The sequence below is a fragment of the Choloepus didactylus genome, chromosome X (assembly GCF_015220235.1).
Source record: "Choloepus didactylus isolate mChoDid1 chromosome X, mChoDid1.pri, whole genome shotgun sequence".
Classification (NCBI taxonomy): Eukaryota; Metazoa; Chordata; class Mammalia; order Pilosa; family Megalonychidae; genus Choloepus; species Choloepus didactylus.
Genome location: NC_051334.1, coordinates 30104738 through 30117906, shown reverse-complemented (window position 1 = coordinate 30117906; position 13169 = coordinate 30104738). Strand labels below are relative to the sequence as shown.

General features: G+C 39.9%; 1 protein-coding gene across 2 annotated transcripts in view; it reads left to right on the top strand.

Moving 5' to 3' along the window:
• Positions 1-449: 449 nt before the first annotated feature.
• Positions 450-13169, top strand: part of TAB3 (TGF-beta activated kinase 1 (MAP3K7) binding protein 3) — a 101837-nt gene continuing 89117 nt past the window's right edge. Inside the window, exon 1 of one of the 2 annotated variants that reach the window (XM_037821630.1) lies at positions 450-604. The gene's annotated coding sequence lies outside the window, so the exon portion shown is untranslated. Of the gene's footprint in view, positions 605-949; positions 1020-13169 lie in introns of those variants that run through there. The other variant, XM_037821631.1, reaches the window with a different exon arrangement.

Genomic DNA, 13169 nt, shown 5'->3' with positions numbered 1-13169 from the left:
CTGGGTCCTATCAGGCCTCTTCCCAGGTTTCATTCCCAGTTCCTCCACCTATTACTTCTCTGCCCCGCATCTGTAGAGGAAACAGGTAAAACCCGGAGAACCGGGTCACACCTCAAGAGCCTTTCTGAGCATGCGTAGTCGCCCGCCACCGCGCAGACGCGGCAACTTCCCACGTAATCGGTACTGCCTACTTACGCTATGGGAGAGCTTTTGCCCCGAAGCCAGCTTTCCTGCGCGACCCCGCCCTTCTGTTTCTGCAAGGAAGCATCGCGAGATCGCCCTCGGCAGTCCCCGGCCGCGCCATCTTTGTGCCTGGCGAGAGACGGCGCCCGGAGGGAACCCTGAAGCCGCCGGTTCATTTGCCAAGCTCTCACGGAGACCGGATCCAGGAAATACAAGGCCGGCCTCGGTGGGAGGGACGCACTGAGGGAGGAGGAAGGAGGGAAGGGGGCGGCGGCAGCTTGCACCGGATCTGGGCCCTGCGCGGTGCGCACCCGAGGGGGTTCGGGCGGGGAAGCGGCGCCGGCCCGGACCCCCCGCAGGAGCAGGCGGCGGACGTGAGGGCGAGGCAGCAGCGGCGGCTTACGGAGAGCAGCGGCCACCGGTAAGTGCCCGCGAGGAGGCCCGGCACCTGTCTGGGCCAGGGAGTAGGGGGCAGCCCCGGGGTCGTTCCGGCACTCCCCGTGCCCGGGGTGGTGGGCGTGTACGCGACTGCGAGTGTTCCGGGGTCTTGGCTCCGCCTGGAGCTGCGGCGGACACCGGGTACTACGGGGCTGCTGGAGATCTGCTCTGGGCCTGGCGCGTTGGCACCCTCCACGGACGCCCCGGGAGGCCGAGGGGAGAGGGAGTGGCTCGGGGTGGGGGGCGGGAGTTGGCTGGCGTTCGTACCCGGACGGAGGGGACGATGTCGTTTCTCGCCGGACCCTGGACATTGCGAAGAGTGAACCTATGGATAGGCTTCAAGCTCCAGCAGGGTATTTGGGGATGAGAACTAGCAGCACCAAGGTTGGGGATGTGGGGTAAAGTTGATACTAATAGTAATGATTGTTCTAAAAGAGGCTTGCAAAGGAGTGTTGGCAGGTGTTGAGTGAGGAGAAAACATTGCGTTCATTTAAAGAAGATCACACAAGTAGCTCTCTGAGGTCCAACAACAGATTAGAATTATTCCTGGTTTGAGTTCGACAGTTTACTACTATGTGCAAGCTCATAAAGTGAATAGACGCAGGATATTTTGGGGGTGGGGGACGACGGGGTATGTCAGGTAAACTGCATATAAAATCAAAAGTTCATACTGTTCATGTATTAAAATATAAAGCATTTCTGTCTTTACTGAAGCGCAGTTTATTTAAATTCCTTAAGAAAATTTGTTGCCTTCGGTCTAGACAGGGCTTGTCAGTTCGGTATGTTCTTCACTGACTGTTGTTGATCAAACTATAATTTTGGTGTGTGATTTTATTTACGTTTGGCTTGTAAAAGAACAAGAATGAATGGAGGAAAGAAGAATAATTTGGAAAACTTAGCTTCCTTTGTATACTTTTTCATTTTATACCTGGTGGAAGGAAAGGGGGGGGTAGTTTTTTCTTTGCTTTCCAAATGATTTGCAATAATATACAAGAACATTTGTAAGGAGGAAACATTTTGTCAAGAAGGGGCTTTTGAGATGAAAGTTTTAATTCTTTAAAGTGTTAAATTATAAATGCATCATCACTCATGGAAGTTTGTGGTGGTGTCTTTGTATGAATGCTGGAAGAAAGCAAGCATATGCACATAAATACTCTTAAGTCTGTGTGTGATACGAAGTATTCCAATTTACACCTCCCCGTACATTTGCTCATAACTGTGGCTTAATTAAGGGAAAGTTAGACTTCAGTGAAGGTAAACATTAAATATGTGACTTTTATCTTTACATCTGACAGAGCATAATAATCTATGTTCAGTCACCCTGAATTTTCTTCTACATGTTTGTTTAACATAGTCTCCTTAATTATAGATGCCACACTGTGTACAGTTTGTATGGGAGTTAAGGGAGCTAACGCTAAGTGTATTCAGGCACTGGGCTTGGACTGTTTGCCTTCAATCCTTGTAGATACCCTATGCTGAAGATAATGTTATCCCCATTGTACAAATAAAGACATTAACCTCCAGTATTCTTCAGTAATTTCAAGGGGGATCATACAGTTGGTAAATTACAGAGGTAGAATTCAAACTCATGTGTGCTGACTCCAAAGCATGTGCTCTTTCTGCTCTACTCTGCAAAAATGTATGTGCTGGCTGATACAAACTCTTAGAAAATGGAAATTTTTGTTACAAAGAAACCTTTCAATTCTGTTGGTAATCTTGAAAGCTTCCAGTGTCCTTGGCTCAAGATAATTATGTTGCTTTTTTTTCCAGACATGTCCATTTTCTAGCTAGAGATAACCTTTAGCATGGAACTGCTGAGTTGTAAGGATTCCTGGTAACCAGTAGTGACCTATCTCAGATTCACGTGTTTTCAGTAACTTTGCCTCCAGTTTCAACATGCCCAAGATACTTCAAAGATCAGATATTTTATTTATTCTAATCCTGAATGGTATTTCCAATTACATTGCCAAAATAAAATACCAACTCTTTATTTCTTATTTATGAATTTGCTTTATCATAGCTTATATATGTACATACATATACATATCCTCCAAAAAGTAGAGTACTTGGTAGCTGATGCTCTGATTTTCTACTCTTTAACTTAGTACAAAGGTTTCTCACCCAGTTCATAGTTTGCAGAAAGTACGGTAGCTATTATGGGATCCAGCATAATTTCTTCTAGAGTTAGGGACTGAAAGAACTTACAGATTCCCAGGCAAGATCCAAGATGTTGGCCAAACAGCAGGAACATCTTGCCGGTGTGTGGCCATTGCTCACTTCTGTCCCCCGCTGGTCTCTGCTCTTGCATCTCTGACATGCTGTGTAGCTGATCCTTCCATCTAGACCCTTGTCTTTGCTCAGGAGAGAGGCTCCACATCTGGATAGAGTTACTCTGGAAGAATAGTTGCAGAAATCAGAAGGAAAAAATAGGATGCTAAATGGCACTTACCCTCCAGCAGGTCATTTGGTCAGGTTTACTTGTCAATTAATTATCCCTGGCTGGGAGTTCTAGAGAATCTGGGATTTACTGCTCAATTTTTAAAGAAGTAAATTGGTTGGGGGCCTTCAGTTAAGTAGCCATGCCTCATGGAAACATGGGCATTAGTGGCTAGAGGAAAAAGAATTTCTGTGTTCCTCAGTACACACCAGTGTGTGTGTTATACGGAGTTTGGAACTATTCTTTAAATAATACCTTGGAGTCTTGATCTTTTGCAGTTGATCTGAATGAGCACATTTTTAATTATAGTTTTACTCCTAAGAAAGAGTTAACTATATTTCCTTATTTGTGAGGTTAATTACCTATGGTATTTGGGATATTAGGGCAAAAAATCGACAAATTATAATGTAACTGAATGCTTATTAAGTAAATTTAAAAAAATGTTTCTGAAATGATTTATATTGCCACTATATAAAGAAAAGACACCAGGAAATTGTCTAATAGGTATTTAGATGTTTTTTTTTTAATACTGTCCACATAATAAACCTCAAGTTATTCCCATGACCACAAATACTCATTTATCTAAAAATGAAATGGACCTGATGAAATATGAATCAATCCTAAATATTTGGGCAAAAAAACCACCTCTAATTTCACTCCCATCCTGAATTTCTGCGCTCAAGGAGGTAAAGAGGGACCCAGACAAGACCCCTTAACCCTCCCCATTCTTTCTTGAAAAGGAGTATGAGGGTAGCCACTGGTGAGGGAGACAGCATCAAGACCCCTGCCACAGTTTCTCTTTTTCTTTTCTTTCCCTCTCCTTATATGTAAAAGCCCATCTGTTGTAGGAGCAGGCACTGTTCTCCCATCCTCTTCAGCAGCCCACCCTCAACCTCACACCTTTTCTCCATCCTTTCATCTCAACCTTCTTCCTTTTCCCCAGAGTAGATCTTGCCTTCCTTATCCTGGGATCAACTTCCACCCCACCTCTTCGCTTTTACCCTTATAACTCTGAAGCCTCATGCACTGAAGCCTGCCCTTGCTCATGGCTTTCCTCCTGTTCTGCCTTGATTGTGGAAGCTGAGAGTGGAAGCCGAGGCCTGTGGTCCTGGGTAAGCTCAATTCCCCGTTAGGGGAGGGAAGAATTCTTTTTTCTATTTCCAGGGCTGAATGGGGCAGGGTTAGTTGCTTTCATCCCAAGTTGGAATGCTGAATGGGTTTTTCCAGAAACATTGTCCATGCAGGTTAACTATTTTATTATACTTCTGTAACCTTATGGATGTTGAGGCTTTTGTAGGCTGGCTTGGAAACCTGGCACACATAAATCATTGTTTCCTAGGAGCAGGCTCTGAGGTTCAAATAGATGATTTTAAAAATCAGCTTGTGCTCCAGAAGTTGTTGGGGATTGTATGCTTTACGTCAGTTACTTAGTGAAATGATAGGCAGCACAGTATTTTAGTTCTCCGATATTAGATTTGTTATGTGGATCAGATGGCTCATCTGGGAGATAAAACAATGGCCTTTTTAGGTCGTCAATGAAGAATTTCTGAATTTAGGCACATGTTTTGAAATAAAGTGTGATAAATTCTGTCCATCCTGGCTTAGAGTTTTCTTTATAGCAGATATGTTGTTGAAAGAACAGGATTTTGGTTTGTCATAAAAGGAATATCTTGTTCCTACCATTTCTTGCTGCTGTTTTGAAACTTTTCAAAGGTGTTGGAAGTCTCACAATTATTTTACTTTGGTTTACTTGGTGGTAAACATGGAAAGTATGTTTGTTTTACCTGATGGCTTTAAAATTTTATTACTCTGTTGTTGAAATTACATTCTGTTACCGCTGTTTGAGGTGTTCAGATACTTAAGTGAGAGACTTCAAAGTGATAAAAGCAAAGCTAAATACGTTTTAAGTTTGTTCTCTATAAATATGTTTAGCCTTAGCCTGGTTGAAGGACATATTCCTAAAAAAGACAAGATGTGCACGTTTTTTCTCCTCCAAACCACTCTTTTGTTTTAAAAATGAACTTGAGTAAGCACCCTCGGTTAATTTTAAGACTTTATCAAATTATTTAATTACTTATTTAATTATACACAGAACAGTGGTTAAAAACATGATCTGCAGTGGTAAAATGCTCAAATGTTTAGATCATACTTCTGACACTAATTAGCTATGTGATCTTGGGCAGATTTCTTAATCTCTGACCTGTTTCCTCATTTTTTTGTAATGAAATTGTCACAGGAGTTTTGTGATGATTAAATGAGCCAGAGGATGTATGGTATTTAGAATATGCCTAGCAATGGTAAATGCTCAAAAAGTGTTCTTATCATTTATTACATCATAATTGTCACTATTACTACTACTATTACTACTTTTGCTACTTTCTGAGATGACACCCCTTCTGTTCTGGGGCATGTGAATAAAAGATATGTTTGTTTACTCTGTGGTAATTTTTTAATGCAAAGCCAGGGGAAGCAGGGTGAGCAGTAGATTAACTGCTTGGAACATCCAAAATTGGCCATAGTGTAGGAAATCCACAGAATAGTAAGCTAGTTTTTTTCAGTAACACCATTCCTATCATGTTAGGTACAAAGAACTATACTACTTTGATGCATGAGTAAAACTGGATTATTTGAGTAACTGCAATGTTGTTATTAAAATTTGTTTGATTATCTTGGCATCTATAAGACTAGGGTCCATGTAGCGGAGTCTCAGTTCCTAACTGGTTCATTTTTAAGACTTTTTTTTTTTTAAATCAGCACCCTTTTCCCACAGCAATAATATTACATATGGTGTTCAGATTCCCAGTCTAGCCCAACATTTCTGAATTTGATTATTGATAGTACTATAAAAACTAACTCCGATGTGTAACAGTGTTTAAACAAGAACGTGCACTTAGTACATCGGGTACTGAAAGATTTTGAAGGAGGGAAAAGAAGTTACCAAACTCCCTTTCTTCCTCAATCTTGAAGATGGGTGGTGGAGTCATATTCCTTCAAGATTCTAGCAAAGACTCCCATGCCTTGGGAAAAGGGCTTTCTTCTCTGATGGAGGCCAAGGATAGGGTTCATGATGGGGAATGGTCTCCAGAAGGCAGAGCTTTTTCCTGACTTGGCTCCTCAGAAGGCTGTAGAGCATAGTGGATAAGAGCATGGACTCTTGACCCAGAGTGCTTGGATTCAGATCTGTTTCATCTTACTGGCATTGTGACCTTGGACAAGTTGTAGAACTCCTCAATCTGTAAAATATAGACAAAAGTAACACCTACTTTATGGGGTTCTTGGGAGGACTAAACATGTTGGTACATATAAAGCACTTGGCCTATAGATTAGTATATAAAGAATGTTATGTATTTATTATTATTAAACTCTATTGTTTTATGACTCTAGAGCACCTCTCTCTATTCTGCTGTCCACTGCCTGCATCAGTTGTAGTTAAATAGGATTGTTCTCTTCCCTTTCCACTGAGGAATGTTTTCATAGCTTTCCATTTTCATTCCTGCCTAAAGTAACCACCTTTTTTTTTTTTTAAGTGGCTTCTCTAGAGTATATTTTATTTAGGAATGCTGTAGAAATAGGCAACATTGAAAGAGTCCATTCTGTGAACCCACCACCATCACCCATTTAGACCTTGTGAGGATAGATATACAATACTTGAAGATTGATACTGACCTGGCACAAAATTTGTTTGGGTCAGAATTGAGGTACAAAATTCTTGACTTTTGGCAATTTTTGCAGTCATTTCTTTTTAAATAAGCTTTTTATTTTGGAATAACTTTTAGATTTACAAGTTCCCATATGCCTTTCACTCGGGTATATAACCTTGGTACATTTGTCAAAATTAAGACATTTAATGAATTAAGACTAAACTGCAGGTTTTGTTTTGATTTCATCAATTTCCCACTAATGTCCTTTTTCTATTCCAGGATCAAATCCAGGATGCCATGTTGCATTAATTGTTAAGTCATTTTAAATTCTTTGTATTTATATCATTGAAACCTCCAGTTGTTTAGTGAATAAGTTTCTGTGGCCATAAAACCATTTTCCAATTTATTTTTAATTTTTCTACAGATCCTCAAAAGCCAGGTATTTCCCCTAGGGATGGCAAGTCTAGGGATTCATCTTGGCACTGAACTTTATAGTTTGAAATAAAGGGAAGACAGTCCTGTGATAGTGGAAAGAGCACTATGGGGGTGGGGGTGGGGGTGGGTGCTAAAACATTTTTATAATTTAAAAATGTCTTCATGAGACTAAATGGATTGTTTTATGTACTGTTCATTTTTGATGGACTTAGCTTCAAAATGGCATCATTCTTCCTTTTAAAAATGTTAAGATTGAGGGGTACTTCGGGGGAAGATGGCAGAGTAGAGAGCTCCAGGATTTACTCCTTCCTATAAACCAGCTAGCAAACAGGCAGGAACTGTCTGAAACAACTTCTGGGGCTCTAGAGGCCAAAAGAACCTTGTACAGCATCCAGGGAAGAGCAGAAGGAAAAGGCTGATAAACTGCAGTAAAGAACTGAGTAGCTCTTGCTGCACAGTGGTTGCCAGTGCCAATCCCCCACTTGTGGTGGGCTGCCTTGGGATCCAGCCCCTGGCTGCCTGCTGCTGTCAGGAAAGAACATAAAAATACATTTTCCCAAGAACAGGGAGGGGCACGTCCAAATACTGATCATGCTTTTTGTTTTTTTTTAAAGTAATGAATTTATTATATCCCAAAAAGAAAAAAACATCACCTCTAATCCTGTCATTTGGCATTTGGACACACCTACTATTAACATTTTTGGGTGTATTTTATAGCAGTATTTTTTTTTTATCTTCATTTTATTGAGATATATTCACATACCACTCAGTCATACAAAACAAATCGTACATTCGATTGTTCACAGTACCATTACATAGTTGTACATTCATCACCTAAATCAATCCCTGACACCTTCATTAGCACACACACAAAAATAACAAGAATAATAATTAGAGTGAAAAAGAGCAATTGAAGTAAAAAAGAACACTGGGTACCTTTGTCTGTTTGTTTCCTTCCCCTATTTTTCTACTCATCCATCCATAAACTAGACAAAGTGGAGTGTGGTCCTTATGGCTTTCCCAATCCCATTGTCACCCCTCATAAGCTACATTTTTATACATCTGTCTTCGAGATTCATGGGTTCTGGGTTGTAGTTTGATAGTTTCAGGTATCCACCACCAGCTACCCCAATTCTTTAGAACCTAAAAAGGGTTGTCTAAAGTGTGCGTAAGAGTGCCCACCAGAGTGACCTCTCGGCTCCTTTTGGAATCTCTCTGCTACTGAAGCTTATTTCATTTCCTTTCACATCCCCCTTTTGGTCAAGAAGATGTTCTCTGTCCCACGATGCCAGGTCTACATTCCTCCCCGGGAGTCATATTCCACGTTGCCAGGGAGATTCACTCCCCTGGGTGTCCGATCCCACGTAGTGGGGAGGGCAGTGATTTCACCTTTCAAGTTGGCTTAGCCAGAGAGAGAGGGCCACATCTGAGCAACAAAGAGGCATTCAGGAGGAGGCTCTTAGGCACAACCATAGGGAGGCCTAGCCTCTCCTTTGCAGCAACCGTCTTCCCAAGGGTAAAACCTATGGTAGAGGGCTCAACCCATCAAACCACCAGTCCCCTATGTCTGTGGTCATGTTAGCAACCATGGAGGTGGGGTAGATGAATACCCCTGCATTCTCCACAGGCTCCTCAAGGGGGCACTACATCTTTTTTTCCTTGTTTTTCTTTTCTTTTTTTTAACTTTCCCTTCTTTTTTAAATCAACTGTATGAAAAAATAGTTAAAAAGAAAACAAACATACAATAAAAGAACATTTCAGAGAGACCATAACAAGGGAGTAAGAAAAAGACAACTAACCTAAGATAACTGCTTAACTTCCAACATGTTCCTACTTTACCCCAAGAAAGTTACCTAATATAGCAACATTTCTGTGAACTTGTTCCCACTATATCCATCAGAAATTAACAGACCATAGTCATTCCTGGGCATCCCCAGAACATTAAATAGCTTATCTGTTCTCCTTGGATTATTGTTCCCCCTTCCTTAATTGCTGTCTATTGCTAGTTCCCCTACATTCTACATTATAAACCATTTGTTTTACATTTTTCAAAGTTCACATTAGTGGTAGCATGTAATATTTCCCTCTTTGTGCCTGGCTTATTTCGCTCAGCATTATGTCTTCAAGGTTCATCCATGTTGTCATATGTTTCACGAGATCGTTCCTTCTTACTGCCGCGTAGTATTCCATCGTGTGTATATACCACATTTTATTTATCCACTCATCTGTTGAAGGACATTTGGGTTGTTTCCATCTCTTGGCAATTGTGAATAATGCTGCTATGAACATTGGCGTGCAGATATCTGTTCGTGTCACTGCTTTCCGATCTTCCGGGTATATACCGAGAAGTGCAATCGCTGGATCGAATGGTAGCTCTATATCTAGTTTTCTAAGGAACTGCCAGACTGACTTCCAGAGTGGCTGAACCATTATACAGTCCCACCAACAATGAATAAGAGTTCCAATTTCTCCACATCCCCTCCAGCATTTGTAGTTTCCTGTTTTTTTAATGGCAGCCATTCTAACCGGTGTTAGATGGTATCTCATTGTGGTCTTAATTTGCATCTCTCTAATAGCTAGTGAAGCTGAACATTTTTTCATGTGTTTCTTGGCCATTTGTATTTCCTCTTCAGAGAACTGTCTTTTCATATCTTTTGCCCATTTTATAATTGGGCCGACTGTACTATTGTCATTGAGTTGTAGGATTTCTTTATATATGCAAGATATCAGTCTTTTGTCAGATACATGGTTTCCAAAAATTTTTTCCCATTGAGTTGGCTGCCTCTTTACCTTTTTGAGAAATTCCTTTGAGGTGCAGAAACTTCTAAGCTTGAGGAGTTCCCATTTATCTCTTTTTTCTTTTATTGCTTGTGCTTTGGGTGTAAAGTCTAGGAAGTGGCCGCCTAATACAAGGTCTTGAAGATGTTTTCCTACATTATCTTCTAGGAGTTTTATGGTACTTTCTTTTATATTGAGATCTTTGGTCAATTTTGAGTTAATTTTTGTGTAGGGGGTGAGGTAGGGGTCCTCTTTCATTCTTTTGGATATGGATATCCAACTCTCCCAGCCCCATTTGTTGAAAAGACCATTATGGCTCAGTTCAGTGACTTTGGGGGCCTTATCAAAGATCAGTCGGCCATAGATCTGAGGGTCTATCTCTGAATTCTCAATTCGATTCCATTGATCTATATGTCTATCTTTGTGCCAGTACCATGCTGTTTTGGCAACTGTGGCTTTATAATAAGCTTCAAAGTCAGGGAGTGTAAGTCCTCCCACTTTGTTTTTCTTTTTTAGAGTGTCTTTAGCAATTCGAGGCATCTTCCCTTTCCAAATAAATTTGATAACTAGCTTTTCCAAGTCTGCAAAGTAGGTTGTTGGAATTTTGATTGGGATTGCATTGAATCTGTAGATGAGTTTGGGTAGAATTGACATCTTAATGACATTTAGTCTTCCTATCCATGAACATGGAATATTTTTCCATCTTTTAAGGTCCCCTTCTATTTCTTTTAGTCGAGTTATGTAGTTTTCTTTGTATAGGTCTTTTACATCTTTGGTTAAGTTTATTCCTAGGTACTTGATTTTTTTAGTTGCTATTGAAAATGGTATCTTTTTCTTGAGTGTCTCTTCAGTTTGTTCATTTCTAGCATATAGAAACATTACTGACTTATGTGCATTAACCTTGCATCCCGCTACTTTGCTAAATTTGTTTATTAGCTCTAGTAGCTGTATCGTCGATTTCTCAGGGTTTTCTAGATATAAGATCATATCATCTGCAAACAATGACAGTTTTACTTCTTCTTTTCCAATTTGGATGCCTTTTATTTCTTTGTCTTGCCGGATTGCCCTGGCTAGCACTTCCAGCACAATGTTGAATAACAGTGGTGACAGCGGGCATCCTTGACTTGTTCCTGATCTTAGAGGGAAGGCTTTCAGTCTCTCACCATTGAGTCCTGTGCTGGCTGTGGGTTTTTCATATATGCTCTTTATCATGTTGAGGAAGTTTCCTTCAGTTCCTACCTTTTGAAGTGTTTTTATCAAAAAGGGATGTTGGATTTTGTCAAATGCTTTTTCAGCATCTATTGAGATGATCAATTGATTTTTCCCTTTTGACTTGTTAATGTGTTGTAATACATTGATTGATTTTCTTATGTTGAACCATCCTTGCATGCCTGGAATGAACCCCACTTGGTCATGGTGTCTGATTTTTTTAATGTGTCTTTGGATTCGATTTGCAAGTATTTTGTTGAGGATTTTTGCATCTATATTCATTAGGGAGATTGGCCGGTAGTTTTCCTTTTTTGTAGCATCTTTGCCTGGTTTTGGTATTAGATTGATGTTAGCTTCATAGAATGAGTTAGGTAGTGTTCCATTTTCTTCAATGTTTTGAAAGAGTTTGAGTAAGATTGGTGTCAGTTCTTTCTGGAAAGTTTGGTAGAATTCCCCTGTGAAGCCATCTGGCCCTGGGCATTTATTTGTGGGAAGATTTTTGATGACTGATTGGATCTCTTTGCTTGTGATGGGTTGGTTGAGGTCTTCTGTTTCTTCTCTGGTCAGTCTAGGTTGTTCATATGTTTCCAGGAAATTGTCCATTTCCTCTACATTATCCAGTTTGTTGCCATGCAGTTGTTCATAGTATCCTCTTATAATTTTTTAAATTTCTTCAGGATCTGCAGTTATGTCACCTTTTTCATTCATTATTTTGTTTATATGGGTCTTCTCTCTTTTTGATTTTGTCAGTCTAGCTAGGGGCTTGTCAATCTTGTTGATCTTCTCAAAGAACCAACTTTTGGTGATATTTATCCTCTCTATTGTTTTTTTGTTCTCTATGTCATTTATTTCTGCTTTAATCCTTGTTATTTCTTTTCTTCTACTTGGTTTAGGATTGGTTTGCTGTTCATTTTCTAGCTTCTTCAGTTGCTCCATTAGTTCTTTGATTTTGGCTCTTTCTTCCTTTTTAATATATGCGTTTAGTGCTATAAATTTCCCCCTTAGCACTGCTTTTGCTGCATCCCATAGGTTTTGGTATGTTGTGTTCTCATTTTCATTCGTCTCTATATATTTAGCAATTTCTCTTGCTATTTCTTCTTTAACCCACTGATTGTTTAGGAGTGTGTTGTTTAACCTCCAGGTATTTGTGAATTTTCTAAGTCTCTGATGGTTATTGACTTCTAATTGTATTCCATTGTGGTCAGAGAATGTGCTTTGAATAATTTCAATCTTTTTAAATTTATTGAGGCTTGTTTTATGTCCCAGCATATGATCTATTCTGGAGAAAGTTCCATGAGCACTAGAAAAGTATGTATATCCTGGTGATTTGGGATGTAATGTCCTGTATATGTCTGTTAAATCTAATTCATTTATCAGATTGTTTAGGTTTTCAATTTCCTTATTGGTCTTCTGTCTGGTTGATCTATCTATAGGAGAGAGTGATGTGTTGAAGTCTCCCACAATTATTGTGGAAACATCAATTGCTTCCTTTAGTTTTGCCAGTGTTTCTCTCATGTATTTTGTGGCACCTTGATTGGGTGCATAGACATTTACGACTGTTATTTCTTCTTGCTGAATTGCCCCTTTTATTAGTACGTAGTGGCCTTCTTTGTCTCTCAAAACATCCCTGCATTTGAAGTCTATTTTATGAGATTAATATTGCTACACCTGCTTTCTTTTGGCTGTAGCTTGCATGAAATATTTTTTTCCATCCTTTCACTTTCAGTTTCTTTGTGTCCCTGTGTCTAAGATGAGTCTCTTGTATGCAACATATTGATGGTTCATTTTTTTTGATCCATTCTGCGAATCTATATCTTTTAATTGGGGAGTTTAATCCATTTACATTCAACGTTATAACCGTGAAGGCATTTCTTGAATCAGCCATCTTATCCTTTGGTTTATGTTTGTCATATTTTTCCCCTCTGTCTATTAATATCCTTTATTGTACCCATACCGAATCTCTTTAGTACTGAACCTTTCTCCAAGTCTCTCTGTCCTTTCTTTGTTTCTCTGTCTGTAGGGCTCCCTTGAGTATCTCCAGTAGGGCA